This window comes from Cervus elaphus, chromosome 15 (assembly GCF_910594005.1).
Source record: "Cervus elaphus chromosome 15, mCerEla1.1, whole genome shotgun sequence".
NCBI classification, from domain to species: Eukaryota; Metazoa; Chordata; class Mammalia; order Artiodactyla; family Cervidae; genus Cervus; species Cervus elaphus.
This window is the reverse complement of record NC_057829.1, coordinates 11424325-11436553: the sequence shown is the minus strand read 5'-3', so window position 1 is coordinate 11436553 and position 12229 is coordinate 11424325. Positions and strand designations below refer to the sequence as shown.

Genomic DNA, 12229 nt, shown 5'->3' with positions numbered 1-12229 from the left:
GTGGGTTTGGGCACCGGGCAGGTGCCGGGCAGGATGGGCGCTCAGGGCTCCAGCTGGGCTGCGCAGGAGGCCCAGAGGAGGCTCAGAGGCCCGCGGGCGGCGGGCAGCGGCGGGCCCGGAAGCCAGAGACCTCCGGGGCCACCTGGCCCTGTGCAGCGAACGGGCTGGGGGTGGGGGCGCCGCCCAGCGGGGGCGGGCCTGCAGAGGCCCGGGGTGGGAGAGCGCCGAGACCTCCGCGCCCGTCCCGCCCCCGCACGCACGCACGGGGATGGTGAGCGGGGGCGGGGCGGCGTCGGCCGGCCGCCGGGCTGCCGGCCCTGGCCGGCCGGAGTCCGGTGGCGGGTCGTCCGGCTCAGGTACAGCGCGCGGCCCCTGGAGAGGTGCGGCCGGCTGGCCCGCCCGGCAGGCAGGTCACCGCGGCGCGGGGGCTCTTAGGGCGCTTGGAGGCAGCCGCCTCCGTCTACGGCCATACCACCCTGAACGCGCCCGATCTCGTCTGATCTCGGAAGCTAAGCAGGGTCGGGCCTGGTTAGTACTTGGATGGGAGACCGCCTGGGAATACCGGGTGCTGTAGGCTTTTTGCCTCCCCTCTCCTTTAGCCCCCGCCCCCCTCTCCCGCCCCACACCTCCCCCAGCCCCACCCCTGGCGTGGCCTGCACCGCAAGCCCCCGCCCCAACCCTGGCCCCTCGCACCCCACCGCGCTCACAGCCGTCGGTCGCCTGCCTTCCAGCCGGCGGCCCTCGCAGGCAGCAGCGGGCGTCCCATCTCTTGGATCCCCCCGGCCCCAGCCCCTCCGCGGGTGGGTGACCCGGGCCTGGGGGGCGGGCTCCGACGCCCGCCACAGACCTGGGCTGCCTCCGTGCGGCCCGAGAGCCCCTCCGCTTTCGGCTTCCAGAAAACCAGATGACCTTCCAGTCTCCGTCTGGGGCTCCCTAGGCAAGCCTCAGGTAATCCTGGGGGGGGGGGGGGGGGGCGGCTGCCCCACGCCCCAGCCCCACCCGCAACCCTAGTGCCATCCTCGCACGCGACTGCGCGTGCTCTCCCGCGGGCTCACACACACACACACACACACCCCCCACACACACACCCACACACCCACCCCGCCGCCGAGACAGGTCAGGAGCCAGAAACCACAGGTAAGGGAGATGGAGAAAGAGGGAGAGAGAAACAGCAAGAGAACCACACAGGCTTCCCAACCCACGGCCTCCACACCCTCGGCCCTCCATTCTGGGTATGCCCCTGGACCCCAGTCGGCCCGCCCACACCCTTGCCCCCTGACACACTCGCACACACACTCTCACACACTCACCCTCTGGCCTTTGGGCGGGGGCTGGGTCTTGCCTTAGGAAGCCAAGCCGAAGGGGACCTTTGAGACCTGGGCGGCCAAGACGTCTGGGGGACGCCACGGTGGGGGGGGGGGGGGGCTCTGCCAGCCCCAGGGCACCGCGTGCAGCTGGGGCCCGGGGCCCAAGGCTGACGCCCCCTCCCTTGGGGAAGCTGCTTCTTCAGCCTGGCCTCTCTCTGAGGTGGGTCAGGGGACTGTGCCACTGTGTCTGTCTCGGATCGGATGCCATCCTCGCTCCTGTGTCTGCCTCCCGTCTTCTGTCCGTCAGTCGCTGTGTCTCCCTCTGTGTGTGTGTGCGTGTGTGTGGTGTTGGATCAGAGTGCGGGGAAACTGCGTTGCCTAGAACAGAGTTTAGTTATAAATTAAGGACGATGTAGAGCCAGAATGCGCTTCCCAGGTGGTGCTAGCAGTAAAGAACCTGTCTGCCCATGCAGGGAATGAAGGAGATGTGGGTTTGATACCTGGGTTGGGAAGATCCCCTGGAGGACGACATGACAACCTACTTCAGCATGCTTGCCTGGAGGCTCCTACAGTAAGAGGAGCCTGGCGGGCTACAGCCCATGGGGTCACAACAGTCAGGCAGGCAGGACTGAAGCAACGTGGCACACAAGCATGCACACAGAGGCAGAGTATGAAGGATCTTGATTCTGGGCAGAAAGTTAACATCTCATTGTGGGTTCTTAGGCAGACAAGCAGCAGCAAGGCAGTCACAGCCTTCTGAGAGAAGAACAGGTAAGACAGAGGGTTAAATTTAGAGGCGGGTTTGTAAGTGGGCAGTGACAGCAATGCTTAAAACCATGTAACGTCCACTTGTTAACTCCCTGACTCCAGAATCCACAAAACCGGGTCCTCCTTTGCACGTATTATAGGAAGCACTTGAAGACAAGAAGGACTTGGTGCTTACCAAGCTAGTGGAGGACGGAATTGCTTTTGCCTTTGCAAGAGCATTAGTGCCTGTGCAGACATAGGTTCCTTCACTTTCAAGGGAAAGGTTCTGCAACAAAAGGGATCCATTGAAAAGCAAGGAAATAGTGTCACTCAGAGAGTCTCCTATCATCAACCAAGTAACATTAGGATGAGGCACACCATCGGAATAAAACCAGATATGACCCGAACGCCCTCAAGCCGTAGCCTATCTTCCAGCCAACAGGGCCTTTGGCCAGCCGGCCCAGCCAGTCAGCGGGCATGGCGGGGTAGCAGCGTGCCAACTTTTGGAGCGCCACGGCCATAGCCCCTCTGCGGGAGGATGACCGGGGCCCCGACTCCCAACGCAGACCTGGGTTGCCTCCAAGAGGCCGGAGGGCCACTCCGCATTCGGATTGCAAGAAACAAGATGACCGTCCGGTATGCTTGGACCCCACATGATCTGCAACCCCCCCAGCTCCACACCCTTCCCCCTCCATTCTGGGTATCCCGCCCCGGCCTCCCCCCCCCCTCCCCGCCCCCCCACCCCCCCCCCCCCCCGACCCCAGTCGGCCCGCCCACACCCTTGCCCCCTGACACTCTCACGCACACACTCTCACACACTCACGCTCTGGCCTTTGGGCGGGGGCTGGGTCTTGCCTTATTAGGAAGCCAAGCCGAAGGGGACCTTTGAGACCTCGGCTGCCAAGACGTCTTGGGGATCCCACGGGGCTCTGCCAGCCCCCAGGGCACCGCGTGCAGCTGGGGCCCGGGGCCCAAGGCTGATGCCCCCTCCCTTGGGGAAGCTGCTTCTTCCGCCTGGCCTCTCTCTCAGGTGGGTCAGGGACTGTGCCATTGTGTCTGTCTCGGATCGGATGCCATCCTCTCTCCCGTGTCTGCCTCCCGTTTCTGTCCGTCAGTCGCTGTGTCTCCCTCTGTGTGTGTGTGTGTGTGTGTGTGTGTGTGTGTGTGTGTGTGTCTGCGTGCGCGCGCGCTCCCGTCTGTCTGTCCGGCTGCATCTCCCTCTCCCTGTCTTCGAGTCTGTCTCTGAACCTCAGTCTCTCTCTGCCTCTGTGTCTCCTGACACCCGGCCTCCAGTCCCTTCCTCTGGCCCCGGCCTCTCACAGGTTGCTGGGGCCCTGGCTCTGGCTGACGAGCTTGCGCCAGCCGGCTTGTCTCACTTGGCGTGGGTGCGTGAGGCGAGTGTCTTGTGTGTCTGTCCGTGTGCCTGCCTGTCGGCCGTCTGCTCTCTCAGGACGGTCCTGTGCTTGGCGGGCGGCGTGGGGGCAAGTGGGGCCTGGATAGGGCGAAGGGGCGGGGCTGACGCGCTCCTGTCGGCCGCGCTGCTGGCTCCCCGTGGGTTTGGGCACCGGGCAGGTGCCGGGCAGGATGGGCGCTCAGGGCTCCAGCTGGGCTGCGCAGGAGGCCCAGAGGAGGCTCAGAGGCCCGCGGGCGGCGGGCAGCGGCGGGCCCGGAAGCCAGAGGCCCTCCGGGGCCACCTGGCCCTGTGCAGCGAACGGGCTGGGGGGTGGGGGCGCCGCCCAGCGGGGGGCGGGCCTGCAGAGGCCCGGGGTGGGAGAGCGCCGAGACCTCCGCGCCCGTCCCGCCCCCGCACGCACGCACGGGGATGGTGAGCGGGGGGCGGGGCGGCGTCGGCCGGCCGCCGGGCTGCCGGCCCCTGGCCGGCCGGAGTCGGTGGCGGGTCGTCCGGCTCAGGTACAGCGCGCGGCCCCTGGAGAGGTGCGGCCGGCTGGCCCGCCCGGCAGGCAGGTCACAGCGAAAGGGAGGCGCGGCGCGGCGCGGGGCTCTTAGGGCGCTTGGAGAGGCAGCCGCCTCCGTCTACGGCCATACCACCCTGAACGCGCCCGATCTCGTCTGATCTCGGAAGCTAAGCAGGGTCGGGGCCTGGTTAGTACTTGGATGGGAGACCGCCTGGGAATACCGGGTGCTGTAGGCTTTTTGCCTCCCCTCTCCTTTAGCCCCCGCCCCCTCTCCCGCCCCACACCTCCCCCAGCCCCACCCCTGGCGTGGCCTGCACCGCAAGCCCCCGCCCCAACCCTGGCCCCTCGCACCCCACCGCGCTCACAGCCGTCGGTCGCCTGCCTTCCAGCCGGCGGCCCTCGCAGGCAGCAGCGGGGCGTCCCATCTCTTGGATCCCCCCCGGCCCCAGCCCCCTCCGCGGGTGGGTGCCCCGGGCCTGGGGGGCGGGCTCCGACGCCCGCCACAGACCTGGGCTGCCTCCGTGCGGCCCGAGAGCCCCTCCGCTTTCGGCTTCCAGAAAACCAGATGACCTTCCAGTCTCCGTCTGGGGCTCCTAGGCAAGCCTCAGGTAATCCTGGGGGGGGGGGGGGGGGCGGCTGCCCCACGCCCCAGCCCCACCCGCAACCCTAGTGCCATCCTCGCACGCGACTGCGCGTGCTCTCCCGCGGGCTCACACACACACACACACACACACACACACACACACACACACACACACACACACACACACACACACACCCCACACACACACACCCACACACACACCCACACACCCACCCCGCCGCCGAGACAGGTCAGGAGCCAGAAACCACAGGTAAGGGAGATGGAGAAAGAGGGAGAGAGAAACAGCAAGAGAACCACACAGGCTTCCCAACCCACGGCCTCCACACCCTCGGCCCTCCATTCTGGGTATGCCCCTGGACCCCAGTCGGCCGCCCACACCCTTGCCCCCTGACACACTCGCACACACACTCTCACACACTCACCCTCTGGCCTTTGGGCGGGGGCTGGGTCTTGCCTTAGGAAGCCAAGCCGAAGGGGACCTTTGAGACCTCGGCTGCCAAGACGTCTTGGGGACGCCACGGTGGGGGGGGGGGGGGGCTCTGCCAGCCCCAGGGCACCGCGTGCAGCTGGGGCCCGGGGCCCAAGGCTGACGCCCCCTCCCTTGGGGAAGCTGCTTCTTCAGCCTGGCCTCTCTCTGAGGTGGGTCAGGGACTGTGCCACTGTGTCTGTCTCGGATCGGATGCCATCCTCGCTCCTGTGTCTGCCTCCCGTCTTCTGTCCGTCAGTCGCTGTGTCTCCCTCTGTGTGTGTGTGCGTGTGTGTGGTGTTGGATCAGAGTGCGGGAAACTGCGTTGCCTAGAACAGAGTTTAGTTATAAATTAAGGAGATGTAGAGCCAGAATGCGCTTCCCAGGTGGTGCTAGCAGTAAAGAACCTGTCTGCCCATGCAGGGAATGAAGGAGATGTGGGTTTGATACCTGGGTTGGGAAGATCCCCTGGAGGACGACATGACAACCTACTTCAGCATGCTTGCCTGGAGGCTCCTACAGTAAGAGGAGCCTGGCGGGCTACAGCCCATGGGGTCACAACAGTCAGGCAGGCAGGACTGAAGCAACGTGGCACACAAGCATGCACACAGAGGCAGAGTATGAAGGATCTTGATTCTGGGCAGAAAGTTAACACCTCATTGTGGGTTCTTAGGCAGACAAGCAGCAGCAAGGCAGTCACAGCCTTCTGAGAGAAGAACAGGTAAGACAGAGGGTTAAATTTAGAGGCGGTTTGTAAGTGGGCAGTGACAGCAATGCTTAAAACCATGTAACGTCCACTTGTTAACTCCCTGACTCCAGAATCCACAAAACCGGGTCCTCCTTTGCACGTATTATAGGAAGCACTTGAAGACAAGAAGGACTTGGTGCTTACCAAGCTAGTGGAGGACGGAATTGCTTTTGCCTTTGCAAGAGCATTAGTGCCTGTGCAGACATAGGTTCCTTCACTTTCAAGGGAAAGGTTCTGCAACAAAAGGGATCCATTGAAAAGCAAGGAAATAGTGTCACTCAGAGAGTCTCCTATCATCAACCAAGTAACATTAGGATGAGGCACACCATCGGAATAAAACCAGATATGACCCGAACGCCCTCAAGCCGTAGCCTATCTTCCAGCCAACAGGGCCTTTGGCCAGCCGGCCAGCCAGTCAGCGGGCATGGCGGGTAGCAGCGTGCCAACTTTTGGAGCGCCACGGCCATAGCCCCTCTGCGGGAGGATGACCGGGGCCCCGACTCCCAACGCAGACCTGGGTTGCCTCCAAGAGGCCGGAGGGCCACTCCGCATTCGGATTGCAAGAAACAAGATGACCGTCCGGTATGCTTGGACCCCACATGATCTGCAACCCCCCAGCTCCACACCCTTCCCCCTCCATTCTGGGTATCCCGCCCCGGCCTCCCCCCCCCTCCCCGCCCCCCCCACCCCCCCACCCCCGACCCCAGTCGGCCCGCCCACACCCTTGCCCCCTGACACTCTCACGCACACACTCTCACACACTCACGCTCTGGCCTTTGGGCGGGGGCTGGGTCTTGCCTTATTAGGAAGCCAAGCCGAAGGGGACCTTTGAGACCTCGGCTGCCAAGACGTCTTGGGGATCCTACGGGGCTCTGCCAGCCCCAGGGCACCGCGTGCAGCTGGGGCCCGGGGCCCAAGGCTGATGCCCCCTCCCTTGGGGAAGCTGCTTCTTCCGCCTGGCCTCTCTCTCAGGTGGGTCAGGGACTGTGCCATTGTGTCTGTCTCGGATCGGATGCCATCCTCTCTCCCGTGTCTGCCTCCCGTTTTCTGTCCGTCAGTCGCTGTGTCTCCCTCTGTGTGTGTGTGTGTGTGTGTGTGTGTGTGTGTGTGTGTGTCTGCGTGCGCGCGCGCTCCCGTCTGTCTGTCCGGCTGCATCTCCCTCTCCCTGTCTTCGAGTCTGTCTCTGAACCTCAGTCTCTCTCTGCCTCTGTGTCTCCTGACACCCGGCCTCCAGTCCCTTCCTCTGGCCCCGGCCTCTCACAGGTTGCTGGGGCCCTGGCTCTGGCTGACGAGCTTGCGCCAGCCGGCTTGTCTCACTTGGCGTGGGTGCGTGAGGCGAGTGTCTTGTGTGTCTGTCCGTGTGCCTGCCTGTCGGCCGTCTGCTCTCTCAGGACGGTCCTGTGCTTGGCGGGCGGCGTGGGGGCAAGTGGGGCCTGGATAGGGCGAAGGGGCGGGGCTGACGCGCTCCTGTCGGCCGCGCTGCTGGCTCCCCGTGGGTTTGGGCACCGGGCAGGTGCCGGGCAGGATGGGCGCTCAGGGCTCCAGCTGGGCTGCGCAGGGGGCCCAGAGGAGGCTCAGAGGCCCGCGGGCGGCGGGCAGCGGCGGGCCCGGAAGCCAGAGACCTCCGGGGCCACCTGGCCCTGTGCAGCGAACGGGCTGGGGGTGGGGGCGCCGCCCAGCGGGGGCGGGCCTGCAGAGGCCCGGGGTGGGAGAGCGCCGAGACCTCCGCGCCCGTCCCGCCCCCGCACGCACGCACGGGGATGGTGAGCGGGGGCGGGGCGGCGTCGGCCGGCCGCCGGGCTGCCGGCCCTGGCCGGCCGGAGTCCGGTGGCGGGTCGTCCGGCTCAGGTACAGCGCGCGGCCCCTGGAGAGGTGCGGCCGGCTGGCCCGCCCGGCAGGCGGGTCACAGCGAAAGGGAGGCGCGGCGCGGCGCGGGGCTCTTAGGGCGCTTGGAGGCAGCCGCCTCCGTCTACGGCCATACCACCCTGAACGCGCCCGATCTCGTCTGATCTCGGAAGCTAAGCAGGGTCGGGCCTGGTTAGTACTTGGATGGGAGACCGCCTGGGAATACCGGGTGCTGTAGGCTTTTTGCCTCCCCTCTCCTTTAGCCCCCGCCCCCTCTCCCGCCCCACACCTCCCCCAGCCCCACCCCTGGCGTGGCCTGCACCGCAAGCCCCCGCCCCAACCCTGGCCCCTCGCACCCCACCGCGCTCACAGCCGTCGGTCGCCTGCCTTCCAGCCGGCGGCCCTCGCAGGCAGCAGCGGGCGTCCCATCTCTTGGATCCCCCCGGCCCCAGCCCCTCCGCGGGTGGGTGACCCGGGCCTGGGGGGCGGGCTCCGACGCCCGCCACAGACCTGGGCTGCCTCCGTGCGGCCCGAGAGCCCCTCCGCTTTCGGCTTCCAGAAAACCAGATGACCTTCCAGTCTCCGTCTGGGGCTCCCTAGGCAAGCCTCAGGTAATCCTGGGGGGGTGGGGGGGGGCGGCTGCCCCACGCCCCAGCCCCACCCGCAACCCTAGTGCCATCCTCGCACGCGACTGCGCGTGCTCTCCCGCGGGCTCACACACACACACACACACACCCCCCACACACACACCCACACACCCACCCCGCCGCCGAGACAGGTCAGGAGCCAGAAACCACAGGTAAGGGAGATGGAGAAAGAGGGAGAGAGAAACAGCAAGAGAACCACACAGGCTTCCCAACCCACGGCCTCCACACCCTCGGCCCTCCATTCTGGGTATGCCCCTGGACCCCAGTCGGCCCGCCCACACCCTTGCCCCCTGACACACTCGCACACACACTCTCACACACTCACCCTCTGGCCTTTGGGCGGGGGCTGGGTCTTGCCTTAGGAAGCCAAGCCGAAGGGGACCTTTGAGACCTCGGCTGCCAAGACGTCTTGGGGACGCCACGGTGGGGGGGGGGGGGCTCTGCCAGCCCCAGGGCACCGCGTGCAGCTGGGGCCCGGGGCCCAAGGCTGACGCCCCCTCCCTTGGGGAAGCTGCTTCTTCAGCCTGGCCTCTCTCTGAGGTGGGTCAGGGACTGTGCCACTGTGTCTGTCTCGGATCGGATGCCATCCTCGCTCCTGTGTCTGCCTCCCGTCTTCTGTCCGTCAGTCGCTGTGTCTCCCTCTGTGTGTGTGTGCGTGTGTGTGGTGTTGGATCAGAGTGCGGGAAACTGCGTTGCCTAGAACAGAGTTTAGTTATAAATTAAGGAGATGTAGAGCCAGAATGCGCTTCCCAGGTGGTGCTAGCAGTAAAGAACCTGTCTGCCCATGCAGGGAATGAAGGAGATGTGGGTTTGATACCTGGGTTGGGAAGATCCCCTGGAGGACGACATGACAACCTACTTCAGCATGCTTGCCTGGAGGCTCCTACAGTAAGAGGAGCCTGGCGGGCTACAGCCCATGGGGTCACAACAGTCAGGCAGGCAGGACTGAAGCAACGTGGCACACAAGCATGCACACAGAGGCAGAGTATGAAGGATCTTGATTCTGGGCAGAAAGTTAACACCTCATTGTGGGTTCTTAGGCAGACAAGCAGCAGCAAGGCAGTCACAGCCTTCTGAGAGAAGAACAGGTAAGACAGAGGGTTAAATTTAGAGGCGGTTTGTAAGTGGGCAGTGACAGCAATGCTTAAAACCATGTAACGTCCACTTGTTAACTCCCTGACTCCAGAATCCACAAAACCGGGTCCTCCTTTGCACGTATTATAGGAAGCACTTGAAGACAAGAAGGACTTGGTGCTTACCAAGCTAGTGGAGGACGGAATTGCTTTTGCCTTTGCAAGAGCATTAGTGCCTGTGCAGACATAGGTTCCTTCACTTTCAAGGGAAAGGTTCTGCAACAAAAGGGATCCATTGAAAAGCAAGGAAATAGTGTCACTCAGAGAGTCTCCTATCATCAACCAAGTAACATTAGGATGAGGCACACCATCGGAATAAAACCAGATATGACCCGAACGCCCTCAAGCCGTAGCCTATCTTCCAGCCAACAGGGCCTTTGGCCAGCCGGCCAGCCAGTCAGCGGGCATGGCGGGTAGCAGCGTGCCAACTTTTGGAGCGCCACGGCCATAGCCCCTCTGCGGGAGGATGACCGGGGCCCCGACTCCCAACGCAGACCTGGGTTGCCTCCAAGAGGCCGGAGGGCCACTCCGCATTCGGATTGCAAGAAACAAGATGACCGTCCGGTATGCTTGGACCCCACATGATCTGCAACCCCCCAGCTCCACACCCTTCCCCCTCCATTCTGGGTATCCCGCCCCGGCCTCCCCCCCCCTCCCCGCCCCCCCACCCCCCCACCCCCGACCCCAGTCGGCCCGCCCACACCCTTGCCCCCTGACACTCTCACGCACACACTCTCACACACTCACGCTCTGGCCTTTGGGCGGGGGCTGGGTCTTGCCTTATTAGGAAGCCAAGCCGAAGGGGACCTTTGAGACCTCGGCTGCCAAGACGTCTTGGGGATCCCACGGGGCTCTGCCAGCCCCAGGGCACCGCGTGCAGCTGGGGCCCGGGGCCCAAGGCTGATGCCCCCTCCCTTGGGGAAGCTGCTTCTTCCGCCTGGCCTCTCTCTCAGGTGGGTCAGGGACTGTGCCATTGTGTCTGTCTCGGATCGGATGCCATCCTCTCTCCCGTGTCTGCCTCCCGTTTTCTGTCCGTCAGTCGCTGTGTCTCCCTCTGTGTGTGTGTGTGTGTGTGTGTGTGTGTGTCTGCGTGCGCGCGCGCTCCCGTCTGTCTGTCCGGCTGCATCTCCCTCTCCCTGTCTTCGAGTCTGTCTCTGAACCTCAGTCTCTCTCTGCCTCTGTGTCTCCTGACACCCGGCCTCCAGTCCCTTCCTCTGGCCCCGGCCTCTCACAGGTTGCTGGGGCCCTGGCTCTGGCTGACGAGCTTGCGCCAGCCGGCTTGTCTCACTTGGCGTGGGTGCGTGAGGCGAGTGTCTTGTGTGTCTGTCCGTGTGCCTGCCTGTCGGCCGTCTGCTCTCTCAGGACGGTCCTGTGCTTGGCGGGCGGCGTGGGGGCAAGTGGGGCCTGGATAGGGCGAAGGGGCGGGGCTGACGCGCTCCTGTCGGCCGCGCTGCTGGCTCCCCGTGGGTTTGGGCACCGGGCAGGTGCCGGGCAGGATGGGCGCTCAGGGCTCCAGCTGGGCTGCGCAGGAGGCCCAGAGGAGGCTCAGAGGCCCGCGGGCGGCGGGCAGCGGCGGGCCCGGAAGCCAGAGACCTCCGGGGCCACCTGGCCCTGTGCAGCGAACGGGCTGGGGGTGGGGGCGCCGCCCAGCGGGGGCGGGCCTGCAGAGGCCCGGGGTGGGAGAGCGCCGAGACCTCCGCGCCCGTCCCGCCCCCGCACGCACGCACGGGGATGGTGAGCGGGGGCGGGGCGGCGTCGGCCGGCCGCCGGGCTGCCGGCCCTGGCCGGCCGGAGTCCGGTGGCGGGTCGTCCGGCTCAGGTACAGCGCGCGGCCCCTGGAGAGGTGCGGCCGGCTGGCCCGCCCGGCAGGCAGGTCACAGCGAAAGGGAGGCGCGGCGCGGCGCGGGGCTCTTAGGGCGCTTGGAGGCAGCCGCCTCCGTCTACGGCCATACCACCCTGAACGCGCCCGATCTCGTCTGATCTCGGAAGCTAAGCAGGGTCGGGCCTGGTTAGTACTTGGATGGGAGACCGCCTGGGAATACCGGGTGCTGTAGGCTTTTTGCCTCCCCTCTCCTTTAGCCCCCGCCCCCTCTCCCGCCCCACACCTCCCCCAGCCCCACCCCTGGCGTGGCCTGCACCGCAAGCCCCCGCCCCAACCCTGGCCCCTCGCACCCCACCGCGCTCACAGCCGTCGGTCGCCTGCCTTCCAGCCGGCGGCCCTCGCAGGCAGCAGCGGGCGTCCCATCTCTTGGATCCCCCCGGCCCCAGCCCCTCCGCGGGTGGGTGACCCGGGCCTGGGGGGCGGGCTCCGACGCCCGCCACAGACCTGGGCTGCCTCCGTGCGGCCCGAGAGCCCCTCCGCTTTCGGCTTCCAGAAAACCAGATGACCTTCCAGTCTCCGTCTGGGGCTCCCTAGGCAAGCCTCAGGTAATCCTGGGGGGGGGGGGGGGGGCGGCTGCCCCACGCCCCAGCCCCACCCGCAACCCTAGTGCCATCCTCGCACGCGACTGCGCGTGCTCTCCCGCGGGCTCACACACACACACACACACACCCCCCACACACACACCCACACACCCACCCCGCCGCCGAGACAGGTCAGGAGCCAGAAACCACAGGTAAGGGAGATGGAGAAAGAGGGAGAGAGAAACAGCAAGAGAACCACACAGGCTTCCCAACCCACGGCCTCCACACCCTCGGCCCTCCATTCTGGGTATGCCCCTGGACCCCAGTCGGCCCGCCCACACCCTTGCCCCCTGACACACTCGCACACACACTCTCACACACTCACCCTCTGGCCTTTGGGCGGGGGCTGGGTC

At 65.7% G+C, this 12229-nt stretch overlaps 4 non-coding genes across 4 annotated transcripts; all 4 read left to right on the top strand.

Annotated features, from left to right (window-relative positions):
• The first annotated feature begins 458 nt into the window (after positions 1-458).
• On the top strand, positions 459-577 carry LOC122709613. Its single transcript, XR_006345602.1, has one exon. It is a non-coding gene; the product is annotated as a 5S ribosomal RNA (ribosomal RNA).
• Positions 578-4086: 3509 nt separating this feature from the next.
• Positions 4087-4206, top strand: LOC122709638. The gene has a single exon (XR_006345627.1). It is a non-coding gene; the product is annotated as a 5S ribosomal RNA (ribosomal RNA).
• A 3549-nt stretch (positions 4207-7755) lies between these two features.
• Positions 7756-7874, top strand: LOC122709611. Its single transcript, XR_006345600.1, has one exon. It is a non-coding gene; the product is annotated as a 5S ribosomal RNA (ribosomal RNA).
• Positions 7875-11351: 3477 nt separating this feature from the next.
• Positions 11352-11470, top strand: LOC122709610. The gene has a single exon (XR_006345599.1). It is a non-coding gene; the product is annotated as a 5S ribosomal RNA (ribosomal RNA).
• Positions 11471-12229: the final 759 nt, after the last annotated feature.